The sequence below is a fragment of the Euprymna scolopes genome, chromosome 14 (genome assembly GCF_053919585.1).
Source record: "Euprymna scolopes isolate OS-2025 chromosome 14, ASM5391958v1, whole genome shotgun sequence".
NCBI classification, from domain to species: Eukaryota; Metazoa; Mollusca; class Cephalopoda; order Sepiida; family Sepiolidae; genus Euprymna; species Euprymna scolopes.
The window spans coordinates 128,326,806-128,343,673 of record NC_136495.1 but is presented as its reverse complement, the minus strand read 5'-3'; the positions used below and the strand labels follow the sequence as shown (position 1 = coordinate 128,343,673).

The window sequence follows — 16,868 nt, the reverse complement described above, 5'->3', positions numbered from 1 at the left end:
TATACATATATATATACATATATATATATATATACATATATATATATATATATATATATATATAAAGCTGGATGTCTGTGTGTGTCTGGTCACGAATAGGCTCCTCTATGGTTGACTATAATAGAAAACTGATCACATATAATGATAGAGGATGTATCGAGACACAGGACTGGGTATGTTTGATTTGGTATAATGATGATTCATTAAAATTGCAGGGTCTGCGTACGCGCCTGGTCCACAAAGTATGGAAATAAAAATTAAAAATCAAAATAAAACGTTTACAACTGTTTTTGATAAAGATGTACATAAGAATACTTTGATAAGTATGTTTTAACTTAAATAGGGATGGTATAATAAAATTGTGGGGTCTGCGTTCGCGCCTGGCCTCCATAGAATGGAAATAGGCACAAACTTTAATAAAGACTTTTCATATCTATCTGCGTAAGTATACTTTGATACTTATGCTTCAGCTTGAAGAAATATGGTATCATAAAATTATGGGATGTTACTTCACGCCTAACCTCCATAGAATGTAAATATGTCACAAAGTTTAACAAGATGTTTTAATATATATCCACAGAATATTGTGATAAGTGTTTCAGTGTGAACAGGTATGGTATAATAAATGGGGTTTATCAATTTTATTTTTGCTTTCATCATATTTTGCTTTGGTTCTGATACCCCCAAATTCGAATCTATCTCTTTACAATCCTTCCTTTTCATAACCTATCATCTTTCTATCTTCTATCTATTCTATTCTATTCTTCTATTCTTTCTTTCTTTCTTCTTCTATCTATCTTCTATATATATATATAAATAAAATGAACTCATTTTTTCACGTCTGATTTGGACATTAATAGGATTAAAAATCAAGATATTTCATGCAAATATAATATGCACAAACGGCAGAACAATATCTGAGGTGTGTTATAGGCTTATTATTTCTCAAATTCCTCGATAATCTTAGATTTCTATACTTTTTCTGCTGAGAAGTCACGACCAAAATCGGTTAAGATCAATGGAAGTGGTAAAATATTTTCTCTCTTATAAATTCCTCCTCCCCCTGCCACCACTTAACACCGTTTGGGGATCGTTCACAAGGAACAGTTGAGAAGAGAACACCGGTTTGACTTCGTAGTTCTGTCATGTGAAGTTATTTAAAATCACTAAACTAAGCTGCAGTGCTCTGTGGCGTAGTGGTTAGCGCGCTGGACAGTTCACATTATATTTTCACGTTCGCGCCGACCTACTGTAGTCGTTTTTTTTCCCCCCCTAAACAACTGGGATGGACTTTTCTTGGTGGCCGAACTGTTAACGTTGCAGATGTTTTTTTGGGTTATTTTTCACACTTTATTTTCCTACTTTTACTCATGACTCCGGGTTTGATCCTTCCTACTTACCTACCATAACATTTTTTAAACCCCCCCCCCATCCCGGAAACAAACACTCGGGCAACGCCGGGTACCCCCGCTAGTACTTTCATAAATCAGAGTTCATTTTCTTTAGGCTACAACGGGTACTTTTGCTAGTATATTTTTGCTAGTATATATATATATATATATATATATATATAGTCTAGCAGGCCAGCCGCCATTGCCTTGTCGTACAATACTCTTAAATATGATATTTTTTATTAATGCAGATTTCCTATTTATTATTATCGTAAGAAAATAAAAAGTTAAATTAAAATGACTCGTGCACCGCCATCGAGAATCAAAACCAAAACGTTCAGCTTCCGACTCACTTTTTTTTACTCAAATGTCTGAGCTATGAAGACATTTTTGCTGCAAGGCTGAAAATTTTAATATGAACCAATAGCTATTACGTTACACATGCATATTCGTAATGCCATCGGTCGACCTTCACCTGGCAAATTCCTTTTTTTTTTTTAGATTTTCACACTTTCGCACTGGTTTTCCCCGGCTAAAACCCAAATATAAATTTTCGCATGGATTCTAATATCTTATATATTAAGTTTCATGTCTATAGACCAAAAACTGACAGAGGAGTTTGGTAGAGAAAAGTTTTTAAACAAATATATATGCGCATACATAAATAGAAAAAGGGTGTGTTTATTCTAACGTTTTACGCAGATATTACTCAAGGATAAATTATGTAGAATGTCTGCATTAATATAATTGCACGTAATAGTTAACTAGAGATGTTCATGCCATTAGAAAACCGACAAAACTAACAGGGATTAATTAAAATGAATGTTTAAAAGAATATGCAAATTAGTTAGATGTGGTGCAGATGAACGCAATCAAACAAACCATATATAACAAAGTTGTATTTTCTTTTTAAATAAATAGAATAAACAGTTTTTAATCACGTGCAAGTCACTCCGTCGGCCCGTCGGTCTGTCCGTAACATTTAGTGCTTGGCCTTTTTGGTTAAGATCAAAGGTATGTTGCTAATAGATGCTTTTCTTAGCTTTTTAAGCTTTTCTAGCCTTTTAGCCAAGATCAAGGTGTAGTATCTGTTCCGGCAGATACTGCACTTAAGATAATTTGTACCAGTCAATGGAGGGGAAACCCTCTATACTGGGACAATTATTATTTTTGGTAACCAGAGTGACCCCTTTTAGGGGAGCTGGTTTTTACCTCACATTAAAAACGGCCTTGTGCCTAATTTGCTCAGTGGGGGAGCAAATAAACACCATCTGTTCCGGCAGATACTACAAGCAAAGACCATATGTGGAGGCAAACCCGCATCTAAGACCTTGGTCAATGTAGGGGCAACCCTTCACACCAAGTGTCACTATCCAGCTCCCATACTCCCCGGGGAGTTGATCCCCATTTCCTCTTCACTCCTCACATTAAAAATCAGCCTTGTGCCTAATTTGCTTGGTCTTTTGGCCTTTTCTTGGTCTTTTGGCCAAGATAAAAGTGTAGTATCTGTTCTTACTACATGCTGTACTTATGTTTATAACTTTGTAATATAAAGTGGGGGATCACTTTTCTGTATTAATTTCATGTAAACTGATCACCCACTTTACAACCAGTCAGTCTCAAAGCTATTCAAGTCATTCTACAGATCATTCAAGTTGTTTTTGGAGGATTCCAGTTATTTTTTAGGCATTCAAGTCATTCTCAAGGTCATGCAATTCATCCTTAAGTTCATTAAAGTCATTGTAAGTCATTTACTTTGTATTTATTTAAGTCATTTCTGTCTATTTTTCATTCAACTTTACATTCACGCATCAAAATCAATTTTCACTCTTTTCATCAACAACGCAAGAAGTCTCCCTTTGCTACCGCTTGATATGATATTTCTCATTCCTGGCGTAATATTCGATTTGTATAAAAGTTAGGTAGTTCTAGATGAAGTACTCTTACCACTCAAATACTTTTTTTCTATTTTGACAGAGTCCAAGACAACCTTTCAACTTGATGGAGGATGTCATTACTCTTCCCTATCTCCTTTTTCTCACAGAAGAAAGGTTGTTAGATTTTCCCTTTTCTATAGTCATAGTATGTTCCCGAGCTCCAATCTATGCTACCTGTAAAGGAAACCTCGTCTAGCTACCACTACGGACCTTCCATCAGCAAATTATCTTTCTAAGAACTATACGTTTATGGATCCAAATACTACGAGGCTGCTGTTCAGCTGACTTTAACAAAGTCGTTTTCAGCTTCAATCTTTCCGTATTCTTGTTGAACCAGCTTTTGAAATGATCTAATGTTAACCAGTGTCAGCTATTGTTACCAGTTCTCACGTGTAGTTTCGCTATCATCATGCCGAACTCATTAACCTTTACACTTGGGCATGTGTAAGCGGTGAGTCTTTTAAAGCTAATTGAAAATTATGTCTAATTAGACGAATGAAAAACTTTGCAAACGTGACTCAATCTTGAATTTCAGGAACATTTTATATAATATATATATATATATATATATATATATATATATTATATATATATATATATATAAACATATATATACATATAATATATATATATATATATATATATAGATAGGGAGAGAGAGAGAGAGAGAGAGAGAGAGAGAAATAAAAAGGAACAAACCGTATTTTGTGTTCATCAACGTTTCGTCTTTATTTTGAAACTTCCTCTGGATGAATGAATCGAATTCATCCAGAGGAAATACGGTTTGTTCTTTTTTATTTCTCTATTTTGTCGGAATACTATTTCCATTGTTTTCATCATATATATAGCTACACATATATAAAACATACATACATATGTACACTGACACGCACGAAATACATCTAAAATAGATATAGATGTGAACGCATCCTCTGCATAATTCTTTTTACCAAAGCCCACATACATAATTATATTACACGCCCCACCCGCTTGTTATTTTTTTCGCAAGTTGTACATTTTTTACTACATAAAAACTTATGGTGAATGCATCTTCAGATCCATAGGTCTATTCTCAGATCAAACAACTACTCCTTTGGGGGTTTATACAGATACATAACTTATATAACAATATATAAATGATATGTAACAATGTATGGCAACAAATTAAAAGGATTTAGGCTATAAAAATGGAATAAAAAGGTTTATATATTGTAGTACTTATCCTTTTTTTAATTCCATTATCTGCCTACGTATATAATCGACAGTAAGTGTAATGGTTAGTCAGAAGGGCGTTCGAAATGAATGCTTCTGGTTAGAGCACAACCGATCTATGATACTTGACATTTACATTTTAAACTTGAATTATAGCCATTATACAAAAATAATTTTTTTAAATAGACAATATAGACTCTACAGTGCAAATATAAACTGCAAAGATGCATATGAAGCTTTTTCCTCACGAGAATGAAACGCGGAATATTCTGTGTAGCTTAGTTGTCATACGTATTTTCATAACTTACTACCTATGCAGTATGTATCGAGCACTTTTGGAGTAAATATTGAAAATTTATGCATAAAATTATATATTTATATATTAATTTAGGTGATTAAATAAAATAGTTATAAGATTGACGAATTCTCAAAAGAATGAAACGCGGAATATTCTGTGTAGCTTAATTGCCATATATATTTTATACATTACTATATATATATATATATATATATATATATATATATATATATACACGTTTTATTTTTTATTACCGTATCTTTCTGTTAAGTTACATTATTGTTTCAGCTACTTGGCCGTTTTTTTGGCCGTCTGTAGCTTCCTCAGACTTTTACAGACGGCCAGAAAAAACGGCCAAGTAGCTGAAACAATAATGTAACTTAACAGAAAGATACGGTAATAAAAAATAAAACGCATATCTGCTCTACAACGGTATTGAGCACTTTCTTCAGTTTTTATTAATTACAATTTCCACTACATATATATATACATGTATATATACATGTATATATATGTATATATATATATATATATATATATTACGTTATGGAAATGTATAAAAAAGTATACGAAAAGTATAAAAGCTTATAACTTTTCTTTATTCGTTTTCAATTGGTGACGTGTAGGAATACAAAATAATATTATGAAAAAAAATTAAAAAAACTTTTTTTTTCCAGGTACATATTTTCGACCGATCCTTCAGTCTTCATCGGTGTAGTGAAAGTATACATATATATATATATATATATATATATATATATATATATATACGCATGTGCACATACATATAGATAAAGAGGCATATTTTCAAACACAGATACATGTAAATGTACACAGAGACGAGAAAATAAGCCTGGAAACGGATATGGATTTTGATAAAGTTTAATTGAATCAGTTAGTAGCGGGAAAGAATCCATAGGAAGTCATATTATATCAATATTCCTATTAATATTGACAGTATGTTTGTGGCAAGTTCTTTCTTTAATAGTGGGGTCTCCTTTAGCATAGTAAGAAGAGAGGCATGAAAGTATAATGGCCATAAAAAATGATAATTTAAGACCTCAGAAAAAAAACGCTATCAACTCATATTCTCCATAATGTCCCAGTAAAAAGATAAATACTAAAATAAATCCTTCAAATGCTGACAGTAAATATTTTTAAGGTCCAGTTTATATATATTGTTGTTAGTATTTGGAAGAAGTCTTCTTCCAAATACAGCCATTTTTGTAAGGTCTGACGAGGCTGTTGGATCATAAACATGGTCCAACATCCGAAATAATGTAACCAAACAGATAAAACGGTAATAAAAAATAAAACACATATTTGCTCTGCAATAGTATGTAGCACTCTCTTCAGGTTTTTACTAATTACCAGTTTTACTATATATATATATATATATATATATATATATATATATATATATATATATATGCCTTTTGGATTACTTTGGATCATCTTCCAATTACGCGATTCCTTTGGAATTTACTTGTGCGAATGAAAATTTAATAACTTTCTTGGATTCTGCATTTTTGGATTTTACCGTCATTGGATACTTTACCCTTCACCAGAATATCCATTCACATGAAATCACTTTTTTATTCACCCTATTCCCTCTGCTTCATTTTTTGTTATCAAGTAAGATCTATGACTTATTTTAGTTTCATCAAATACTTTTGCAAGCAAAATCCGATCCCGCATTTTGCTAAATCTTACACGCTGATGAGAAGGAAAGTATTTCTTCGAAACTCCGCGGATTAAGGACTATCCACTTATTTAGTGTTTCCTTTTTTAAAATTAAATATGTGTTTAACTCTTTTATAAAGTGTTTTTAACATGTTTTATTAACTACTTGTTCTTATACGCACACACACACACACACACACACACACACACACACACACACACACACATATATATATATATATATATATATATATTCACCTGACATACCTTTTTAAAAGATGGAATCAAGCAATCAAGCAGCCATTTTATATGTATGGGCGTAGCTCAAACGTAAAGGAACGGGTGTAGAGAGTTGTATGATGTGTTTGTAGCTGGTGGCACCCGAGTTATATATTTTTTTAGTTTTGATCTCACTACTGTATATAAGGCTTAGTATTATAATCGATGGTGAATCTACTCTATAATAATAAATACGTAATTTGCATAAATTAAAATATAATATTTAAGCGTATCTTACGACCGGCCAATGCTGTGCGCCCTACTAGTTATTTATAAAAGCGACAAAACTAGTAGGCATTTAATGCACCAGAAATCTTTCACAGATTTTAAGTTTTGGCAAAAAGAAAAGAAAGTTAAATTTAGCGAAAGCTGATGTAACTAAGGTTTTAAAGTAAGGATTACAATATTGGGCTTATTATTATTTTAAACTAACATCATCTAATTTGTGACTTTTAGCTACAAACTATTGTACGTGCTTTTGCAATTTTCCATTGCTTAAAGAACTATCACAGAAACATTCAAGCGACAGCATCACAAAAAGACATATCATTTTCTCGGTCATGTTCTCCTAGTTTCTAAAGTTATTTATTTCTCTCCAATCGCGTTAAATGTCAAAATAAGTCGGAAAGTAGAATTGAAAAATCAGCGCTCCAGAGAAAAAGTACGCTGACTTTCCAAAAGATTGTGTGCAGCCCCATCGGTATTACCGATAGGGCACCCCAGGCGATTAGCAATAAACTAACCCCTTCTCAAAGGTATAATACCCAGGGGCAACGTTCTAGAACGGCAAAGAACCAGCTAAGTTCCTGAATGATTAACATTCAGATGCGTATGTAGAATTATTCTGGCTGTTCGCAATGCAGAAGCATGTTTACGAGCTGAACTTAAAGTAAACTGAATAACAGAAAGGCTCACACTCTTTCGAGTCCGAGTGCTGCGAAGTTCTCAAAATTACTTTGTTTGAACTTGTGCGTTTTGAAATTTCCAACGCATGGCAGTTTTGATTTTCTAGCCGGAACTGTTTAATCCCGGCCTAATATTTAATGAGATGAACAAGATTTCCATGTTTCAATAAACGGATTCACCATTCATCAGACACTTTTCTACAACAAAACTACGATATCGATCCGTGTGAGTCCAAACGATATTGCTCAATAAAGATAGTTGATGTATAATAGTTGATTAGTATAATAAATCAATAACAAAATAAAATCGTCATTGGTTTTTGTATAAGTTTAAGGGCAACACATATGTGATAATCCAAACGTCGAAGGTAGCTATTTATTTTATATGCACCGCAGCAAAATGTGGCACAAGGCAGGAAGGTGCCGAACAGGCGAACTCCCCTAAAAAAGGGGCACTCTCGCCTCAACAAAACTTGCCTGGGCACCCCCGTCGGCATTTCCCGGTAGGGGCGCCTCAGGCGACAAGCAAGTAACTTGTACCCACCGGAAAGCCCGGTTTTACGCAGCAACACACACACACACACACACACACATATATATATGCCATATTTTATAAACAACTATAGTATATATATATATATATATATATATATATATATATATATATGATATTTTAAATTTACAAAGTTTTTTTTCAATGTATGTGATTACCAAACGATGATTCAAATTTAGTTATTGCAACAAAATTAACGGTAAATAAGATATTATAATTTACATATATTTTTATCATAACAAAATATGATCTTTTTAGTAGAGGATAAGCTTTCCATAAAAATCCAGCACCCACTTCACAGACACACACACACACACACACAACATACACACAACATACAGGTAGAAATATATAGTAAGTTATAAAAATATATATGGCAATTAAGTTACACAGAATATTTCGCGTTTCCTCTACGCTAGGATTCGTCAGGCTTATGCGAAGAACTGTGGTTGTCTCGCGTTTTTATATACGCACAATCTATTGAGTTTTTAGTTAGCCGATGAGATTCCTAGTTTCCACCGCCCCCTTCCTAATTAGCCAATGGGCAGGCACTTACAGGACACAGGCCCAGTTGACCTTTGGTTCGCCCCTTACTTTGTGTGTGCTTTTTTAGCGGGAAGCATAGATATCTAGTGATATTTTCATAAGTTACTACCTAGCTCTACTTATGTATTGAGCACTGTTGAAGCAAATACTTAAAGTTTACGCATAAAATAATACTTTTGTATATTAATTTATGTGATTAAATGAAGTAGTCATATATATATATATATATATATATATATATATATATATATATGAAGTATTCATATGTATATATATATATATATATATATATATATATATATGTAGTATAAGAATGTGATGGAAAGAATTCCAATAAAGTGCTCAATAGCGAATGAGAGAGCTGAAAATACAAATATTTATTTAAAAACTATACATACATATTCCAACGACGAACCAGCGGTTTCATTTTATTTAAACAGGCTTCTGTGGCTGATAAAACCAACACAATTCATCAATGGAAAGAGGGAAAAACCAAACGGAAAATGAACACCGGTTAACGGACGGTGTCTTTGCTCAAATGTCAATGTTGTAAAATAGTCCTCTGTAAGTGACGCTAAGAGATTGTTTACGACAGGAAGTGAGGGATTGGCATATCAAATGATAGTAATGGTGGGTGAGTGGTCAGAGAGCGTGCGTAAATAAAAAATATTACAGTTATAAAGCCTCTTTAAGAATTTAAATTTGAGTCATGTTTAGAGAATTAAGAAAAAAATGATCAAAGCGGCGCGAATGCAATATTCCGATTTGCGGTCCTCGAATACATTTATAATATTTTACTATGTATGTCCGTCGATTTTGTATTCACATACACTTAATTTTCGTTAGTTCTTGTAATATTGCCAGTGTCGACTACGTATTCATACACATAGTGCCTTGCATATTCAAATGGCTACACATCTAGCACTGGCCAGATCTAACGTTGCTTAATTTCGGTGATCCAACGAGAATCGACAGCTTTGCGTTTCACATAGAATTCAGCTGTTTCAACGCTGTCCTACCACAAGTTCTAACTGCTTGGGACGAGAAAGTGAGTTTGGCTCGGCGGAAACTAACTTCATTTTAAATAAACTCCTAGCGCGAGTCATATATCATCCAAAATATGATCAGATGGTCTTCATCGTTCTAACAGACGACCCGCTTTTAATTGTTTGGCCTTAAAAAACAATAGTCTCCGAAGTCAAAGGTTACAATGTGACTGATTTTACATTTCCCAACTCTTTCTACACTAATGACTACATAAGCATTAAACACCAGGACTATAGAATTAATTATAATTATATTAGAAATAATTGTTAATTTTTATTAGCAATACATCATATATATGTGTGTGTGTGTGTGTGTGTGTGTGTGTGTGTGTGTGTGTGTGTGTGTGTGCGTGTCGCTATATTTTTGTCATCAAGAGAAGAGGACCGCTTTAATATACCAAATTAAATATAAAATATAAAACTGGGTCTATACTTTAAAAACCCTTATAAACTTTAAATTACTTTTACTAGAGCATAGTGAACATTTGAAAATTACATAAATATATATATAAATATATGTATATCTATTTAATTATTATAGTAAAAGAATAAATATATATATATATATATATATATATATATATATATATATCAGTGTCAAAAATAAAAACTATAAACCAAAATTTACATGTAAAATTTATGTTTCGAGAGAATACCTCCACTAAATAAAGACGGTTTGAGATATTCTTATTCTACGGAGTTTCAACAAATGCAATACTCTTCTCTCCAGAGTAAAGTAAAGAGTTAGCAAATTACATGAAAAGCAGAGCTAAATATTTGCTGGTTTTAGCATTTTATGGTGGTGGTCATAGAATGCAAATTAATTTATGACTTTGGTATTGAGCTCTACTTCCTACTGTGTCACTGTGTTTTTTTGTTTCTTTCTTTTTTCGGAAAGGCGGGATTACACATAAATATTTATGACTATATTGGACTGGAGCTATATTTGCCTTTTCATAGTAAAGCTTATCCTTTAAGTGATTGATTGTTATATATATATATATATATATATATATATATATATATATATATATATATATATATATATATAATGGAAATGGTCATTAATAAAAACTGAAGAAAGTGCTCAATACTGTTGTAGAGCAAATATGCGTTTTATTTTTCATTACCGTATCTTTCTATTAAGTTACATTATTGTTTCAGGTACTCGGCCGTTTTTTGGCCGTCTGTAGCTACCTCAGACTTTTATAGAACAAGCTTCCTCAGCTACAGACGGCCAAAGCAAAAACGGCCGAGTAGCTGAAACAATAATGTAACTTAAGAGAAAGATACGGTAATAAAAAATAAAATATATATATATATATATATATATATATATATATATATATATATATATATTCCCCAAATCCTCTGGATTTTAAGGAGGTGAGACTAAAACTTGCTGTTATGGTTTTAAATGATCAGAAGTAACAGCAAGGGGAGACATAATTCTAAATATTTCTCATATTTTATATCCCCCCTTTCTTTGGAAATAGGGTACGATTATGAATACCTGCAGTATACTATTAATCCTTATGCACTGTGATTTACTTTTTTTATGAAAACCAAAGAGGAGAGAAATAACATATGAGAAATATTTACAATTAAGTCTTCCCCTGTTGTTATTTCAGATCATTTGAAACAATTTATTGAGATTGTCGGACTGACTTCCTCCTCTTGGTTATTATAGTCACAACGTTTCGGCCGTTTTGCCCTCCGGCCTTCATCAGGTGTTTTGTATCGAACTGGGGAACAGTTTGTTAGGAGTCTCGAACCCAACCCTTTATTATTATTACGGGGGTACCGTGTTCGGATTCCAGCTAGGCTCTGGGACGTAGTTGCTGATTCTCTGTTTTGAATGTTACGTTTCACTGCCTTCGTTCAGGATTGAACTCAGCACCTTTTAGTAACTGTAAACTTTGATACAATGTCTAGGACCACTCGGCCATATGTCACTAGGAAGTCAGTCCGACAATCTCAATAAATGAAAACACCTCATCTCAAAAATACAGACAATTACTATTTGAAACAATAGCAGGAAGTTTTTGTCGCTCTTACATCTAGGCCAGGGGTTTTACATGAATATCAGATATTTGGTAATTTATATGCAAAACTAGGAAAACAGATGACGATGATTGAAGTAGTGGTAAGGATTTCTCTGAAAGTTTTCTATGTTTTGGATTTTTGGAAGCGTAAAACACGGTCATATTTTTCATATCTAAAATTTAAACAGGAAAGAAAAATCTCATAGTTTAAAGGAAAATAACTCAAATGTTAATGAAAACTTTTTTAACGCAACTGATCTTGGTGATAACAATAATTAAAAAATGAATTGCATTAATATAAATAAATTTTAAAATATAAATTAAATAAATATGCTAATATAATATTTCTAAATAGAATGCTTAAAACGGTTCAATTAATAAGTTACACTTAAAATTTAAAGTTAATTATTAAAACAGTTTTAATGTAATTTGCAAATGAGATAATCTCTTAATTCTTAATTCTGTTTGAATAAATAGTACAAATAAATATATATATATATATATATATATATATATAGAATTGATATGTAGTTTGCTTGAAGCATTATGTGGGATAGGTATGTAGTAGAGGTTTAGAACGCTATCACAATGTGAGGAATGAGATATAGTCGGTGTTGGTGAAAGAAGACGCAAACAAGTGGCGCCACTTGTTTGCGTCTTCTTTCACCAACACCGACTATATCTCATTCCTCACATTGTGATAGCCTTCTAAACCTCTACTACATATATATATATATAAATATTTAAATATATATATATATATATATATATATATCATGCATAAATAAAAGTATATAAAAGTCTATTAACTTAAAATATTGAAATCAATTAATGAAAAGGTGTACTTTTGTATATATATATTAATCAAACTGTAAACAAGCAGACAGGAATACGTTTTTATTATAATAGTATAATATAAGTGTTATATAATTGTCGTTCTACAATTAAAACATCTTATATTTTCTGGCTCAAAATTTAATGTGCTACGAAGATAGGAATAGTACTATTTAAACAAGCTAACTTTTGTGCCTTATTTATTTGTATACATGATCACAAAAATCCTGAATGCACTTTTGTCAGTGAAAACCGATTGCTGTGCATGGCCATCCGGAGCGGAGTTTGTCATACGGACAGGCGTTGCAAAAGTAAAGCCTCGTGTTTTGTGTTTGTTTGCTTGTTTTTTTACGTAGAAAGCTTAATAACTGTGAATATGGGAGAGGTTCCATTAAAACGAGTGACTGCTCTTCTCCAGATTTTATTTTCTAACACCATTCCCAAAGCTGTTTAGCCATGAATTCCATAAGATCTCTGTTTCTGACACACGTCGATGTCAGAAGGTTCTTTCTTAGGTACGTCAACATCTGCAAGGGGTAAGATAAAACATTCTGTCCGTGAATGCATGAGTGTAGTCATCATAGCAATTCAATTTGCAGGCCACACTGTTCTATTAGGGCGGAATAAGAAGAAAGCATTAATTTGGAACGCCCCATTGAAACGATTAATTAGAATCGGAATCGGAGATAGGAAAAATCGGAGCTTGGGGGAGTATCGGAATCGGTATCGTAATCAGAAAGATTTGAATCTGTCTCCGATGCCATAACCGATTCCTTACATTATCTTTTTTTATTTTATGTTAGTTTAAGAAATATATTTCACTGCTTGTAATAATAATAAAATAATAAATGTTTATTGATTTGAACTTTCAGTTAGACTAAAATCTCCAGATCACCCCCATCACAAGTTTTTACGTTTGATAAAATATATGCACATTAAGAATGTGTTTTTTACAGTAATCGGGACAAAATAACCATTTTATAGTAAAATATTTAGAGATTTATACAGAATCGGAATCGGTAATTGTATCGGAATCGGTAATTTAGTACGGAATCAGTAATTGTATCGGAATCAGAAATAATATTGGAATCGTCCCATCCTTAATATATATATATATATATATATGTGTGTGTGTGTGTGTGTGTGTGTGTGTGTGTGTGTGTGTGTGTGTAATTGTATCGGAATCGGTAATTTAGTACGGAATCAGCAATTGTATCGGAATCGGAAATAATATTGGAATCGTCCCATCCTTAATATATATATATATATATATATATACCAGAAAGGATACTCGCGCTTCGCACAGTGTTTTCCTGGACGCTTGAGTACCCGTTTCACGGGAACCCTTGCAGTAAGTGTATGTTGTAATAGCCGCATCAAATATGGCCTTAACGTTTGAACTAGACCTTGAAAAATGATGTGCACCATCCCTAGATCGGAGATCATCATCATCTCAAGTGTGGTCATGATCGCTTCAATGGTGTGAACTATAGGAAAGTATATACATATAGGCTATGACTTTGATCTTCACCTTGGAAAATGGGGTGCACCTTCCTTAGATGAGGAATCAAAATGCCAGATTTGGTCATGATTGGTCCAAGGATTTGGGATGTAGGAGAGTTGTACACAGACACACACGAACACAACTATTGTCTATATGTGGATATATATATATATGTATATATGTGTAGAGATTTATACACACACACACACGTATATATATATATACATACATACTTATATATATATATATATATATATATATATATATATATATATATATATATATATGCGCTCTTTTGGGGGTTGAGCATACTAGACAATGAACTAACAAAATGCCACTAGCGTAAAAAAAAAACATGCGCTTTATGTAAACAAGAAGAGCTTACGGCATGTTACAATATTTATCATTGTTACTTTATTTTCGCAGCAACCAATTAGCCTAGTTTTATAGACGGTCGAGCTTCGATCTCTCTCTCTCTCTCTCTCTCTCTCTCACACACACACACACACACACTATATATATATATATATATATATATATATATATATATATATATATATATATATATATATATATACGTATATATTGGAATTCCTTTTCTGTTACGATATCACATCACACAATAATTCACTCACGCGGAAATGAAAAATAAAAACAAATAACAAATTTAACAATCATTATCATTAGAAATGTATTTTGAAAAGGATCCACGACAATAATAATACAAATTGAACGTTTTAGTTTTTTTTTATAGGTAATTTTAAATGATAATGTATTCACTCAAAATGAAATAACCTACGTAACTGTAAGAATGTATATTAATATTAATGCGACTACGTGCGAAAGATAATAATTTCCTGGCGTTGTGTACAAAGAATTAAATGGTAGTAAACAGGCGGGAAATAACAACACTCCAAATGCAGATGCTGCCGTACGGAGGGCGTACATTATTTTATATATACACTTTTAAATGCAAGATCTCGCATAAAGAGTAGGTAATCAGGGCAGTATTAAATACAGCATCCAAAATGGTATTATCTGAATAGTCCTTAGTACAACAACTACTCTAAAATATGAACTTATTTAAATGTTTTTTGTTGTTTTTTTTTTGCCACACATTCTTGGTTATATGAAGCGAATACTGAAATAACTGGCTATAAGTGTTTTCTATATTCATTTGCGGATTATTGTTTTTAATAAAATATAACCGACTAATAGTTATTTTCATACGAATGTCATGTGTCTAACATTGCTATTATTAGATTAAACATTAAGATTATTTATTTATCTATTTGTGGAATGCTGTCTTCATTTTCATAGTTGTTGTTGCACGATGTTTCGACCAACTATTCCCTTGGCCTTCGTCAGCAGGTTAACCGCGAGGGATAGGAATACTAAGTCTCTTAACTGCATCATCAGTAATCACTGACTTCCCTAGATGTTGCCGTCTATCGACGTTTTGGCCAACTAATCCTTTGGCCGACTTTGAGTAGGATTGAAGCCGCTATCTTCAGACAATGGCGCATGTGACGCAGTGGATAGAAGCATTGAATACTTTCGGTTTGGTTGTCTGAAGATAGCGGTTTCAATCCTACCTAAAGTCGGCTAATGAATTAGTTGGTTAAAACGTGGTGCTACAACAACTATGGAAGGCAGTGATTACTGAGGATAGAGTTAAGTGGTTCAGCATTTCTATATATCGTCACAGTTAAACACCTGATGAAGGCTATAGTTGGCCGAAAGGTCGCTGAACAACAACTATGAAAATGAGAAAAACACTATGCAAAAAAAAATATATACAAATTACTCATCTCAAAAGATCCAAAAAATATTGATAAACATTGTTATTAATCTGATTGAAATGTCCCATAATTAAATTTATATTTCATTTGAGTTTAATTTGAGATTCATTTATTTTGATTCAAAATGTGTGTGTGTGTGTTTTTATTTTAATGTTTCTGATTTAAACATCTTTGATGGAATTAACTCAAAGTATGTTAAATAAAGTAGAATTCTTAAAAGTATTTAAATCTGTAGCATGGGAAAATTTGTGATTGCAACAGAATTGCATTGTTGTTGCTAATTAACATATTTCTGTAACACCATATATCACTCTACTACCACCCCCACCGTTGACGTCTGCACGTTTAAGCTGCTGATGATGAAACAACGTTTCTTTTTCCAACATTATCTCTTTTTTTTTTTAACCGGCTTAGTCTTTGGTTGTTCAACAAACATCTTTTTAAACATGTCTCTCTCTTTTAGAGTTTATATATATATATATATATATATATATATATATATATATATATATATAATGTGTGTGTGGGTGTGTGGATGCGCGCGTGTGTGTATATTTATTTATATGTTTATGTATGTATATATATATATATTTACATGTATACGTACTTCTTTTTCGTTTCTTTCTTTAATCTGCAATATCAGTTGTCAAAAAAAACATTTCTTAAAAGATAACTTACTTTTGATGAAGAGAACTTAAAACTAAATCTCGACATTTGATTGTATTTGTTGGTATATGTGCTTGTTATTTTACATCATATATATATATATATATATATATATATATATATATATATATATATATATATATATATACACACACGTGTGGGTATGT

The 16,868-nt window shown here is 32.2% G+C and overlaps 1 protein-coding gene across 2 annotated transcripts in view; it reads left to right on the top strand.

Moving 5' to 3' along the window:
• Positions 1–16,868, top strand: part of LOC145293264 (rhodopsin, GQ-coupled-like) — a 132,183-nt gene that overhangs the window by 50,688 nt on the left and 64,627 nt on the right. The window lies entirely within an intron of this gene.